We start from the raw sequence: 15,000 nt of genomic DNA on the forward strand, positions 1-15,000 counted from the left end.
GAGCGCCCCCTCTTTTTTTGTCAGAGCGTTTGGTGGGGTTTCTCGCATTGGCTCTTCCCAGGCCCGGTTGTTGGGTGCGCTCCCACCCTGGCGCGCGCGAAGTTGGAAGTTGGGTTAATTGCCCGGGCGCGCACCTTCGCCAGGGTGGGCACCTTGGTGCGCACACCTTGGCTGGGCTGCGCACCAGGGCGGGCTCAAGATGGCACCAGCATTCCCTTTTTCTCACTATCTTTCAAAACGGAAATTTTAAAATCTCGTTTTTTTTTTGCCTTTTATGGAAATTAGTGAAGGCATCGCATCAAAGGTGCGCACCTCGCTGCCCACCTTGGTGTGCTCCGAGGTGCCCACCACGGTGCGCAACGCCGGTGCGAACCCGGGAGCGCCCCGATGTGTGCTCCAAGGTGCGGCGTGCACGAAGTCGGACCCCGGTTTGCCCCGGGTGCGCACCTCGCGTGCACCTTGGTGCGCACACCTTGGCTGGGTTGCGCGGCCTGGTGGGCACCATGGTGCGCACCAAGGAGCGCTCCGAAGTGTGCTCCAAGGTGCGGCGTGCACGAAGTCGGAGCCCGGTTTGCCCCGGGTACGCACCTCGCGTGCACCTTCGCCGGGGTGGGCACCTCGGCTGGGTTGCGCGCCCTGGTGCGCACCAAGGAGCGCTCCGAAGTGTGCTCCAAGGTGCGGCGTGCACGAAGTCGGAGCCCGGTTTGCCCCGGGTGCGCACCTTCGCCGCGGTGCGCACCATGGCGTGCACGAAGTCGGAGCCCGGTTTGCCCCGGGTGCGCACCTCGCGTGCACCTTCGGCGGGGTTGCGCGCCCTGGTGGGCACCATGGTGCGCACCAAGGAGCGCTCCGAAGTGTGCTCCAAGGTGCGGCGTGCACGAAGTCGGAGCCCGGTTTGCCCCGGGTGCGCACCTCGCGTGCACCTTCGGCGGGGTTGCGCGCCCTGGTGGGCACCATGGTGCGCACCAAGGAGCGCTCCGAAGTGTGCTCCAAGGTGCGGCGTGCACGAAGTCGGAGCCCGGTTTGCCCCGGGTGCGCACCTCGCGTGCACCTTCGCCGCGGTGGGCACCATGGCGTGCACGAAGTCGGAGCCCGGTTTGCCCCGGGTGCGCACCTCGCGTGCACCTTCGCCGGGGTGGGCACCTCGGCTGGGTTGCGCGCCCTGGTGCGCACCAAGGAGCGCTCCGAAGTGTGCTCCAAGGTGCGGCGTGCACGAAGTCGGAGCCCGGTTTGCCCCGGGTGCGCACCTCGCGTGCACCTTCGCCAGGGTGGGCACCTCGGTGCGCACACCTTCTCAATGTTTTCTTGCCTTTTCTGGAAATTGGTGAAGGCAGCGCATCAAAGGTGCGCACCTCGGTGTGCTCCGAGGTGCGAACCCGAGAGCGCTCCGAGGTGCCCACGAAGTCGAAAGTCGGGTTAATTGCATTGTTTTCCCCGGGTGCGCTCCGAGGTGCGCAACATCGGCGCGCACCAAGGAGGGCTCCGAAGTGTGCTCCAAGGTGCGCACGATGGCGTGCACCTCTGGTGCGCACGATTCGGAGCTCGGTTTGACCGGGGTGCGCACACCTTGGCTGGGTTGCGCACCTTTTGTGCGCTCCAAGGTGCGCACGAAGTCGGAGCTCGGTTTGCCCCGGGTGCGCACCTTCGCCAGGGTGCGCACCTTGATGCGCACGCCTTGGCTGGGCTGCGCACCTTGGTGGGCGCCATGGTGCGCACCTTTCGTGCGCTCCAAGGTGCGCACGAAGTCGGAGCTCGGTTTGCCCCGGGTGCGCACCTTGGTGGGCGCCATGGTGCACTCCGAGGTGCCCAAGATTGGTGCGCACCAAGGAGCGCTCCGAAGTGCGCTCCAAGGTGCGCGCGAAGTCGAAAGTTGGGTTAATTGTCCGGTTTGCCTCGGGTGCGCACCTTGCGTGCACCTTCGCCAGGGTGGGCGCCTTGGTGCGCACACCTTGGCTGGGCTGCGCACACCTTGGCACCCGCGTTTCCTTCATTTTAAATTTTTTTTTTTTACAATCTCTCAAGTGGGAAATTCTATAATCTCAACTTTTTTTGCCTTTTCAGGAAACTTTTGAATGGAGCGCATCATTGGTGCGCTCCGAAGTGTGCTCCAAAGCTCTCTCCAGCTGCGTGCACCTGCCCCGGCCGCGCACCCGGCCCCGCCCAGCTTCGCTCACCTGTCCCGGGCGTCTGGTGCGGAACCTTAGAGTAAGAAACATCACCGTGCACCTTGGCCAACGTGCGCGACTCGACCGAGCGCGCACTGGCCGAGGTGCACACCGATTTCACCTGGGTGCGCGCGCAGCACCTCGGGCGCACCGGGGTGCGCGCACAACGCCCGGGTTGCACCGTGGCCTGTGTGCTCGGGGCGCCTCGGGTGCGCGCTCGGTGTCGCCCCCGCGCGCGCGGTAGTGCGGGCAGCGCACCCCGGCCCGGCCCGGCCCCGACGAGAACGCAAACGGGCAAAAGGTTTATTCAAATAGCATTGCGACGCCCGGCGAAAAACTAAAAAAGGGTGCAACACCGGGACTTCCCGGGAGGTCACCCATCCCAGTACTACTCCGGCCCAAGCGCGCTTAACTGCGGAGTTCTGATGGGATCCGGTGCACTAACGCTGGTATGATCGCACCCGTTATGAGCTTGTCGCAGTGTGTACTTAGCAAACCGCGACCCACGTGCGAATCCACCCCGGCCACCCACCCCCGTCGAGGTGCACACCCTCCCTCGCGAAGTGCGCCCCGTTCGCCAAGTGTGAGCCCTGCCCGGGTGCGCGCACCTTGCTAGGGCGTCGGGTGTGCACCCGGCCCGGCCTACGTGCGTGCACCTGGAGGGGGCGTCGTGTGCGTGCAGTGTCCCGTCTGCAACGCGGTGCCCACACACCACCTCGGGCGCAACGACCTGCGCTCACATGTGGGCCGAGTGCACCTTGGTGCATGTTCGGGGCGCCTCGGGTGCACGCTCGATCTTGCCCCGGTGCACCAAGGCGCTCGGTTTGCCCCGGGTGCGCACTTGGTGCAAGGTGGGCACCCAAAATAGGGATCAAGCACCAAAACACAAGTTTCGGGATGCAAAATGGGACCCAAGGACCACAAATGCGTTCCAAGACCCATGATGGGTCCACGAGAACAAAAATGTGTTCCGAGACTTAATAAACAAATATTGGGTTTTAGGAGAAGAAACATGCTCTGATGCCCAAAACGAGAATCGACCCCGAAAAGGCCACAGGCCAAAAGTGGGATGCGAGACAAAAAAAAATGGGACCCGAGGACCAAAATTGGGTTCCCAGGTCGAAGACAGGGCAACCGGACAAGAAACGACCTCTAAGGCTCGAAATGAGTCCCGACGACTAAAACTTGACAAGAAGCACCCATCAGGCACCCAACTCGACACCCATGGGATGCCGACCCACCCGGGCTTCCACCTAGCACACCTTGGCACCCACCCACCCTCGCACCCAACCTCGCACCCAACTTAGCACCTTTGAACCCACATTGGCACTCACCCTGACCCTGGCACCTTGGAACCCACATTGGCACTCACCTTGACCCTGGCACCCACCTTTGCACTCACCTTGGGACCCACCCTGGCTCCCACCTCGGCACCCACCCAGACACCCACCTTGGTTCCTTGGCACCCACCTTGGATCCTTGGCACCCACCCCGACACCCACCTTGGCACGCAACTTGGCTACTTGCCACCCACCTTGGCTCCTTGACGCCCACCCCGACAACCACCCCGTGACCTACCCTGGCTAGGGTTGGTGCACACCCACCCTGGTGCCCACCTTGGCACCCACCCTATGACCCACCTTGGCACGCACCTTAGTACCCACCCCGTTACCCACCCTAGGACCCACCCCGTGACCCACCTTGGCCAGGGTGGGTGCACCCACCCTGGTGCCCACCTTGGCACCCACCCATCCTAGCACCCAGCCTGTGACCGGGCTTGGAACCCAACCTTGCACCCGCACCCGTCTTGGCCAGTGTGGGTGCGCACCCATCCTGGCACCCACGTTGTGACACACCCTTTAACCCACGCACCCTAGCACCCACGTTGGCACCCACCTTGGAACCCAACCTAGCAACTTGGCACCCACCCCGTGACCCACCTTGGCATCCACCATAGCAGTCGCCGACTTGGCACCCACCTCGGCACCCACCTTGACACTTGTGGACCCACCTTGCCACTCACCCTAGCATCGACCCATCCTAGCACCCACCCTGGCACCTTTGCACCCTAGCACTCACCCATCCTAGCACCTAACCTGTGACCCACCTTGACACTCACCCTCGCACCCACCTTGGAACCCAACCTAGCACCCACCCACCCTGACACCAACCCTAGCACCTACCCACCCTTGCACCCACCCTGTGACCCATCTTGGCACCCACCCATCCTACCACTCAACCTATCACCCACCTTCTCACCCACCTTGGCATCCACCTTAGCACCCACCCACACTGGCACCTTGGCACCCACCTCGGGCAAGGTGGGTGCACACCCACCCTGGCACCCAATTTAGAACCCACCGAGCATGTTACCCACCTTGGCACCCACATTGCAGCCCACCCTAGTACCCACCCTATGACCCACATTGGCATCCACACCCTAGCACCCAGGCACCTCGACACCCGCCTTGACACCCACCCTAGCACTGAACCTGTGACCCACCTTGGAACTCACCCTAGAACCCACCCACCCTGTGAACCACCTTGGCATCCACCTTAGCACCCACCCACCTTGGCACCCACTCTAGCACTCACCCATCCTAACACCCAACTTGTTACCCACCTTGGCACCCGCCCTCGCGTCCACCTTGAAACCCACCCTAGCACCCACCCACGCAGGAGCCCACCTTGGCACCCAACCTAACACCCACGCATCCTGGCACCCAACTTGTGACCCACCTTGGAACCCACCCTAGTACCCACCTTTGAACCCACTATATCACCAACCCACCTTGGCACCCACCCTATGACCCTCTTTGGAATCCACCCTAGCACGCACCCACCCTGGCACCCACCATGGAGCGCACCCTAGCACCCACCCACCTCGGCACGCACCTCAACACCCACCTTGGTGTGCGCACTGCGCCAACCTCTCAAAGACCCTATGTGGTGCGCTCCAAAGTGTACACCTTTGGTGCGCTCCAAGGTGCGCACCTTTGGTGCACACCAAAGTGTGCACCGAGGTGAGCACCAAAGTGCACTCCAGGGTGCACACCAAGGCGTGCACCTTTGGTGCGGTCAATGCAAACGAATTCGGAAGTTGGGGTCGATGTCCTAATCGCTGCTGCAGACTACACGTATGAGAATCGGACAAATAGCTTTATATAGGGGAGGTGTTGCGTTTGATGGGTCGACTCCCCTGGTTGTGTGCACTGCACCAACTTCAAAGACCCTGTCTTGTTTAAGAAGTCAAAAGTTGGGGTGGATGTCCTAATCATTGCTGCAGTCTACGCATGTATGAGAATCAGACAAATAGCTTATATAGGGGAGGTGTTGCATTCGGTGGGTTGACTCCCCTGGTTGTGCGCACTGCGCCAACCTCAAAGACCCCGCATAGCAGAAGAAGTCGGAAGTCGGATTTTGGTGAGCACCAAGGCGTGCACCTTTGGTGCGGTCAACGCAGACGAATTCAGAAGTTGGGGTGGATGTCCTAATCGTTGTTGCAGGCTACACATGTATGAGAATCAGACAAATAGCTTATATAGGGGAGGTGTTGGGTTTGATGGGTCAACTCCCTTGGTTGTGCGCATTACGCCAACCTCAAAGACCTTGTTTTCGTTAAGAAGTCAAAAGTTGGGGTCAATGTCCTAATGGCTCCTGCAGGCTACACATGTATGAGAATCGGACAAATAGCTTATATAGGGGAGGTGTTGGGTTTGATGGGTCGACTCCCCTGGTTGTGCGCATTACGTCAACCTCAAAGACCTTGTTTTCGTTAAGAAGTCAAAAGTTGGGGTCGATGTCCTAATTGCTCCTGTAGACTACACATGTATGAGAATCAGACAAATAGCTTATATAGGGGAGGTGTTGGGTTTGATGGGTTGACTCCCCTAGTTGTTCGCATTACACCAACCTCAAAGACCTTGTTTTCGTTTAGAAGCCGAAAGTTGGGGTCGATGTCCTAATTGCTCCTGCAGGCTACGCATGTATGAGAATCAGACAAATAGCTTATATAGGGGAGGTGTTGGGTTTGATGGGTCGACTCCCCTGGTTGTGCGCATTGCGCCAACCTCAAAGACCCTGCATTGCGGATGAAGTCGAAAGTCAGAGTTTGGTGTGCTACAAGGTGTGGTCGAAGGTGCTCACCTAGGTGTGCACCTTTGGAGCACAGGAAAAGTGCCCTCCAAAAGTGCGCACCTTTGGAGTGCACAAAAGTGCCCTCCAAAAGTGCGCACCTTTGGAGCGCAGAAAAGTGCCCTCCAAAAAGTGCCCTCCAAAAGTGCGCACCTTTGGAGCGCAGAAAAGTGCCCTCCAAAAAGTGCCCTCCAAAAGTGCGCACCTTTGGAGCGCAGAAAAGTGCCCTCCAAAAAGTGCCCTCCAAAAGTGCGCACCTTTGGAGCGCAGAAAAGTGCCCTCCAAAAGTGCGCACCTTTGGAGCGCAGAAAAGTGCCCTCCAAAAAGTGCCCTCCAAAAGTGCGCACCTTTGGAGCGCAGAAAAGTGCCCTCCAAAAAGTGCCCTCCAAAAGTGCGCACCTTTGGAGCGCAGAAAAGTGCCCTCCAAAAAGTGCCCTCCAAAAGTGCGCACCTTTGGAGCGCAGAAAAGTGCCCTCCAAAAAGTGCCCTCCAAAAGTGCGCACCTTTGGAGCGCAGAAAAGTGCCCTCCAAAAAGTGCCCTCCAAAAGTGCGCACCTTTGGAGCGCAGAAAAGTGCCCTCCAAAAGTGCGCACCTTTGGAGCGCACAAAAGTGCCCTCCAAAAGTGCGCACTTTTGGTGCGCACCAAGGCGCTGGTTCGGTCGTTGCAGGCGAGTTCGGAAGTTGGGGTCGATGTCCTGAGCGGAGGTGCAAACTACACAGGTGTCGGAATCGGACAAATAGCTTATATAGGGGAGGTGTATGCTTCGATGGGTCGACTCCCCAGGTTGAGCGCACCGCGCCAACCTCAAAGACCCTACGGTATGGATGAAGTCGGAAGTTGGGTCCGATGACCAATTCGATTAGTAGGTATGCTCATGAGGTCGGAATTTGGGTCCGATGACTTGCCATGTGCAGGAAGGCGAATGTTGACACTGTGCGTTGCAAGGTGCACACCAAGGCGCTGGTGCGGTCTTTTTAGTCGAGTTCGGAAGTTGGGGTCGATGTCCTGATCGGAGGTGCAAGCTACACAGGTGTGGGAATCGGACAAATAGCTTATATAGGGGAGGTGTATGCTTCGTTGGGTCGACTCCCCGGGTTGAGCGCACCGCGCCAACCTCAAAGACCCTACGGTATGGATGAAGTCGGAAGTTGGGTCCGATGACCGATTCGATATGTAGGCATACTCGCGAGGTCGGAATTTGGGTCCGATGACCTGCCACGTGCAGGAAGGCGAATGTTGGCACTGTGCGTTGCAAGGTGCGCACCAAGGCGCTGGTTCGGTCGTTGGAGGCGAGTTCGGAAGTTGGGGTCGATGTCTTGATCGGAGGTGCAAACTACACAGGTGTGGGAATCGGACAAATAGCTTATATAGGGGAGGTGTATGCTTCGTTGGGTCGACTCCCCGGGTTGAGCGCACCGCGCCAACCTCAAAGACCCTACGGTATGGATGAAGTCGGAAGTTGGGTCCGATGACCGATTCGATATGTAGGCATACTCGCGAGGTCGGAATTTGGGTCCGATGACCTGCCATGTGCAGGAAGGCGAATGTTGGGACTGTGCGTCGCAAGGTGCGCACCAAGGCGCTGGTGCCGTCGTTGCAGTCGAGTTCGGAAGTTGGGGTCGATGTCCTGGTCAGAGGTGCAAACTACACAGGTGTGGGAATCGGACAAATAGCTTATATAGGGGAGGTGTATGCTTCGATGGGTCGACTCCCTGGGTTGAGCGCACCGCGCCAACCTCAAAGACCCTACAGTATGGATGAAGTCGGAAGTTGGGTCCGATGACCGATTCGATACGTAGGCATATTGGCGAGGTCTGAATTTGTGTCCGATGACCTGCCATGCGCAGGAAGGCGGAATTTGGGTCCGATGACCGAGTTGATGGCGTGCCATGCGCAGAAAGGCGGAATTTGGGTCCGATGACCGAGTTGATGTTGATGGCCCGCCATGCACAGGAAGGCGGAATTTGGGTCCGATGACCGATTTGAAGGCGTGCCATACGCAAAAAGGCGGAGTTTGGGTCCGATGACCGAGTTGATATTGATGGCCCGCCATGCGCAGGAAGGCGGAATTTGGGTCCGATGACCTGACATACGCATGGAGTCCGACTCGGGGGCCGATGTTCGATTCGATGACTTGCATTGTGGGTAAAGTCGGAAGTTGTGGTCTTTGACCCGATTCGATGACCAGACTTCGGCTGCTTGAGAATCGGACAAATAACTTATATAGGGGAGGTAGTGTTCTCGAGCATCCTCCCCCCGTGCCCGTTTATGTCGATTGATGCTGGTGCTCGACTGGTTGGAGCGCTCGGATGCAAAAATCTTGCACCAGGATTTATCGATTGTGATGGACACGGCAAGTCTCCTGATTGCTATGCAGGAGCTCATCGTGAATCTCTATGCGGCCTTGGTATGGACTCGACCTGCGGAATGGTTCGGCAATGGTAGTCGCTCCAACACGTCCTTGCAATGGCCACAGAGGTGATTCGACTAGAGCTCCAGTCTAGCTTTTGGGTTGCTTGGCGGACTGGTATAGCCGCGATCGAGTTCCGGCCATGAACGTTTTAGATAGCTCTTGGGCTTTCTGGGACGGAAGTCGGAAGTTTGGGCTGTTGTCCGATTTGATGACCATTCTTCGGATGTGTGAGAATCGGACAAATAACTTATATAGGGGACTGTGTTGTCTCACGCAGCCCCCTCCGTGCCCCTCTATCTCGACCGATGTTGGTGCTTGAAAGGGTTGGGATCGCTCGGATTTATAAACGTGCACCACCATTTGTCGAGTGTGAGGGACGCGGCAGGTCTCCTAAATGCTATGCGGGCGCTCTCTGAGAATCTCTATCCGGCCTCGACACAGACTAGTCTTGCTGAATGGTTTGGCACTGGTAGTCGATCCAACACGTCGTTGTTGTGGCCGCCTAGGCGATTCGATTCGAGCCCCCGTCTAGCTTTTGGGTTGCTTGGCGGATTTTGCCCTATCCGCAAGTGAGCTCGGTCCCTAAACGTTCGAGAAACCCGATTGCTATGCGCCGACTCTCTTTCTTGCGAGCCTCCATCTAGCTTTTGGGTCTCTACGGAACGGAAGTCGGAATCTGGGACCGTTGTTTGATTCGACGAGGCAGACTACGGTTGTGCGAGAATCGGACAAATAACTTATATAGGGGAGGTGTTGACTGGAGCATTCTCCCCCGTGCCCCTCTAACTCGACCAATGCTGGCGCTCGAACGGTGGTAGCGCTCGGATTTTCATTGAGCGCCAGCATTGGTCGATTTAGAGGGGCATGCGAGATTCCCGAATGCTATGCGAGGGCTCTAACGGAAATGTCTATTGGTTTCGGTATGGATGCAATTGCGAGTGGTTCGGCAAAGGTAGTCGTTCCGATGCGTCCATGTCGTGGCCAAATCGATAATTCGATTTGAGCCCTCGTATAGCATTTGGGTCTCTCGATGTGATTCCGCATTCCAGTCCCTTTGGGCACTGCTTGAGCCGCATCCCAGGGGGTTCCCTTCCCAATAATCTGCCTCGCAACCCGATTGCTATGCGGTGAGGCTCCTCGGCCGCCTCGGAACTATCTGTGTATCAGACGCATCGCGGGATAAGGGGTTGGCAACGGTAGTCGCCCCAAGCGCGTCCGATGCTTGGACCATTCCGAGGCGGCCCTGAAGCCTCTTCCGTCTAGCCGTTGGGTCCTTCTCGCCGCATCCCTCGCCTCGCACCCCGATTGCTATGCGGTGAGGCTCCTCGGCCGCCTCGGAACTATCTGTGTATCGGACGCGTCGCGGGATAAGGGGTTGTCACTGGTAGTCGCCCCAAGCGCGTCCGATGCTTGGACCATTCCGAGGCGGCCCTGAAGCCTCTTCCGTCTAGCCGTTGGGTCCTTCTCGCCGCATCCCTCGCCTCGCACCCCGATTGCTATGCGGTGAGGCTCCTCGGCCGCCTCGGAACTATCTGTGTATCGGACGCGTCGCGGGATAAGGGGTTGTCATTGGTAGTCGCCCCAAGCGCGTCCGATGCTTGGACCATTCCGAGGCGGCCCTGAAGCCTCTTCCGTCTAGCCGTTGGGTCCTTCTCGCCGCATCCCTCGCCTCGCACCCCGATTGCTATGCGGTGAGGCTCCTCGGCCGCCTCGGAACTATCTGTGTATCGGACGCGTCGCGGGATAAGGGGTTGTCACTGGTAGTCGCCCCAAGCGCGTCCGATGCTTGGACCATTCCGAGGCGGCCCTGAAGCCTCTTCCGTCTAGCCGTTGGGTCCTTCTCGCCGCATCCCTCGCCTCGCACCCCGATTGCTATGCGGTGAGGCTCCTCGGCCGCCTCGGAACTATCTGTGTATCGGACGCGTCGCGGGATAAGGGGTTGTCACTGGTAGTCGCCCCAAGCGCGTTCGATGCTTGGACCATTCCGAGGCGGCCCTGAAGCCTCTTCCGTCTAGCCGTTGGGTCCTTCTCGCCGCATCCCTCGCCTCGCACCCCGATTGCTATGCGGTGAGGCTCCTCGGCCGCCTTGGAACTATCTGTGTATCGGACGCGTCGCGGGATAAGGGGTTGTCACTGGTAGTCGCCCCAAGCGCGTCCGATGCTTAGACCATTCCGAGGCGGACCCGAAGCCTCTTCCGTCTAGCCGTTGGGTCCTTCTCGCCGCATCCTTCGCCTCGCACCCCGATTGCTATGCGGTGAGGCTCCTCGGCCGCCTCGGAACTATCTGTGTATCGGACGCGTCGCGGGATAAGGGGTTGTCACTGGTAGTCGCCCCAAGCGCGTCCGATGCTTGGACCATTCCGAGGCGGACCCGAAGCCTCTTCCGTCTAGCCGTTGGGTCCTTCTCGCCGCATCCCTCGCCTCGCACCCCGATTGCTATGCGGTGAGGCTCCTCGGCCGCCTTGGAACTATCTGTGTATCGGACGCGTCGCGGGATAAGGGGTTGTCACTGGTAGTCGCCCCAAGCGCGTCCGATGCTTGGACCATTCCGAGGCGGACCCGAAGCCTCTTCCGTCTAGCCGTTGGGTCCTTCTCGCCGCATCCCTCGCCTCGCACCCCGATTGCTATGCGGTGAGGCTCCTCGGCCGCCTTGGAACTATCTGTGTATCGGACGCGTCGCGGGATAAGGGGTTGTCACTGGTAGTCGCCCCAAGCGCGTCCGATGCTTGGACCATTCCGAGGCGGACCCGAAGCCTCTTCCGTCTAGCCGTTGGGTCCTTCTCGCCGCATCCCTCGCCTCGCACCCCGATTGCTATGCGGTGAGGCTCCTCGGCCGCCTTGGAACTATCTGTGTATCGGACGCGTCGTGGGATAAGGGGTTGTCACTGGTAGTCGCCCCAAGCGCGTCCGATGCTTGGACCATTCCGAGGCGGCCCCGAAGCCTCTTCCGTGTAGCCGTTGGGTCCTTCTCGCCGCATCCCTCGCCTCGCACCCCGATTGCTATGCGGTGAGGCTCCTCGGCCGCCTTGGAACTATCTGTGTATCGGACGCGTCGCGGGATAAGGGGTTGTCACTGGTAGTCGCCCCAAGCGCGTCCGATGCTTGGACCATTCCGAGGCGGCCCCGAAGCCTCTTCCGTGTAGCCGTTGGGTCCTTCTCGCCGCATCCCTCGCCTCGCACCCCGATTGCTATGCGGTGAGGCTCCTCGGCCGCCTTGGAACTATCTGTGTATCGGACGCGTCGCGGGATAAGGGGTTGTCACTGGTAGTCGCCCCAAGCGCGTCCGATGCTTGGACCATTCCGAGGCGGACCTGAAGCCTCTTCCCTCTAGCCGTTGGGGCTTTCTCGCCGCATCCCTCGCCTCGCACCCTGATTGCTATGCTGTGAGGCTCCTCGGCCGCCTTGGAACTATCTGTGTATCGGACGCATCGCGGGATAAGGGGTTGGCAGTGGTAGTCGCCCCAAGCGCATCCGATGCTTGGACCATTCCGAGGCGGCCCTGCAGCCTCTTCCGTCTAGCCGTTGGGGCCATCTCGCCGCATCCCCCACCTCGCACCACGATTGCTATGCGGTGAGGCTCCTTGGCCGCCTCGGAACTATCTGTGTATCGGACGCATCGCGGGATAAGGGGTTGTCACTGGTAGTCGCCCCAAGCGCGTCCGATGCTTGGACTATTCCGAGGCGGCCCTGCAGCCTCTTCCGTCTAGCCGTTGGGGCCATCTCGCTGCATCCCCCACCTCCTCGGCCGCCTCGGAACTATCTGTGTATCGGACGCATCGCGGGATAAGGGGTTGGCAGTGGTAGTCGCCCCAAGCGCGTCCGATGCTTGGACTATTCCGAGGCAGCCCTGCAGCCTCTTCCGTCTAGCCTTTGGGGCCATCTCGCCGCATCCCTCGCCTCGCACCCCGATTGCTATGCGGTGAGGCTCCTCGGCCGCCTGGGAACTATCTTCGTATCGGACGCATCGCGGGATAAGGGGTTGTCACTGGTAGTCGCCCCAAGCGCGTCCGATGCTTGGACTATTCCGAGGCGGCCCTGTGGCCTCTTCCGTCTAGCCGTTGGGGCCATCTCGCCGCATCCCCCACCTCGCACCCCGATTGCTATGCGGTGAGGCTCTTCGGCCGCCTTGGAACTATCTTCGTATCGGACGCATTGCGGGATAAGGGGTTGTCACTGGTAGTGGCCCCAAGCGCGTCCGATGCTTGGACTATTCCGAGGCGGCCCTGCAGCCTCTTCCGTCTAGCCGTTGGGGCCATCTCGCCGCATCCCCCACCTCGCACCCCGATTGCTATGCGGTGAGGCTCCTCGGCCGCCTTAGAACTATCTTCGTATCGGACGCATCGCGGGATAAGGGGTTGTCACTGGTAGTCGCCCCAAGCGCGTCCGATGCTTGGACTATTCCGACGCGGCCCTGTGGCCTCTTCCGTCTAGCCGTTGGGGCCATCTCGCCGCATCCCCCACCTCGCACCCCGATTGCTATGCGGTGAGGCTCCTCGGCCGCCTTGGAACCATCTTCGTATCGGACGCATCGCGGGATAGGGGGCTGTCACTGGTAGTCGCCCCAAGCGTGTCCGATGCTTGGACCATTCCTAGGCGGCCCTGAAGCCTCTTCCGTCTAGCCGTTGGGGCCTTCCCGCCCCATCCCTCGCCTCGCACCCCCGATTGCTATGCGGTGAGGCTCCTCGGCCGCCTTGGAACCATCTGTGTATCGGACGCATCGCGGGATAAGGGGTTGGCACTGGCAGTCGCCCCAAGCGCGTCCGATGCTTGGACCATTCCGAGGTGGCCCTGAAGCCTCTTCCGTCTAGCCGTTGGGGCCTTCCCGCCCCATCCCTCGCCTCGCACCCCGATTGATATGCGGTGAGGCTCCTCGGCCGCCTTGGAACTATCTGTGTATCGGACGCATCGCGGGATAAGGGGTTGGCACTGGTAGTCGTCCCAATCGCATCCGATGCTTGGACCATTCCGAGGCGGCCCTGCAGCCTCTTCCGTTTAGCCGTCGGGGCCTTCCCGCCGCATCCCTCGCCTCGCATCCCGATTCCTATGCGGTGAGTCTTCTCGGCCGCCGCGGAACTATACCTGTTATTGCTACTGCATCCTTCGGCTGGTAACCTCCTCTGCCGCCTTGGAACGTTCTCTTTGTCGGACGCGTCGCGGGATAAGGGGTTGGCACTGGTAGTCGCCCCAAGCGCGCCCGATGCATAGACCGCTCCGAGTCGACCTTGCTTTCAGCCTCTCACATGCATAGACCTCTCTGAGTCGACCCTGCAGCCTCTCACGTTTAGCCTTTGGAATCTCGCCTCACAACATGATTGCTATCCTTGATGCATCCCTTGCCTCGAGCCCTGATTGCTTTCTTGGCTGCATCCCTCCTCTCCTCACAGCCCGGTTGTCATCACTGCTTCATCCGTCGCTTCATGCATTCTGGCTGCTGGGCCCTTCCCACCGCACACCTCGATTGCTATCTCTTCTGCATCACACACCCCGATTGCTATCTCTGCTACATCCCTCGGCTCTCACTTCTGCATCCTTCGCCTCACACCTCGATTGCTATCAATGCTGCATCCGTAACCTCACACCCCGATTGCTATGCGGGGAGGCTCCTTGGCCGCCTTGGAAATTTCTGTGTGTCGGACGCACCGCGGGATAAGGGGTTGGCACTGGTAGTCGCCCCAAGTGCGCCCGATTCTTAGACCGCTTCGAGGTGACCTCGTAGCCTCTTTCGTCCAGGCTTCCTGCCTTCAACGCCCTTTTTACACCTCGATTGCTATGCGCGGGCTCGTTGGCGTCTATCACCTCTCTGCGAAGAGTGGCACGATGATTGTTGGGGTAAATCGTAGCAGTCCGATCTCTGGCCTTGGGCCATTGTGAGGGCTGATCGATTTCCTGTGCGCATCTCGTGTTCGCCCAGTAACAGACTCGACGACTTGTAATCGGTCTTGTTCCCGATTGTTCCTGGAGGTAGTCTTCGGAACTCTTGGATTTGACCTGTCACTCGAACTGTCCTCTTCCGAGGATGCTTGTGTGTGTGTGCTTGTGCCATTTCCTTGGCGGTATTAACGAGATATTAAAGAGCGGAGTGAGCGCCTCGCCCAGCTATGTTTGGGGCTCTCACTCCCTTACCCGGTGTGCGACCGCTTTGCACGTAGGTTGCGGAGCATCGCGACTCTTTCGATGTTTGGCGGTTGTCTTCCGGTGATGCGTTGGTCCCGAAGTGCACGTTACTAGCATTTCTGCCATTGTTCTCGATCTTTGGCACGTTCCTTCGTTGCAATTGGATATATAT

The 15,000-nt window shown here is 59.4% G+C and overlaps 1 non-coding gene across 1 annotated transcript; it reads right to left on the reverse strand.

Annotated features, from left to right (window-relative positions):
* Positions 1-2,509: 2,509 nt before the first annotated feature.
* On the reverse strand, positions 2,510-2,628 carry LOC131865021 (5S ribosomal RNA). Its single transcript, XR_009363747.1, has one exon. It is a non-coding gene; the product is annotated as a 5S ribosomal RNA (ribosomal RNA).
* Positions 2,629-15,000: the final 12,372 nt, after the last annotated feature.

Source organism: Cryptomeria japonica, unplaced genomic scaffold, assembly GCF_030272615.1.
Source record: "Cryptomeria japonica unplaced genomic scaffold, Sugi_1.0 HiC_scaffold_100, whole genome shotgun sequence".
NCBI classification, from domain to species: Eukaryota; Viridiplantae; Streptophyta; class Pinopsida; order Cupressales; family Cupressaceae; genus Cryptomeria; species Cryptomeria japonica.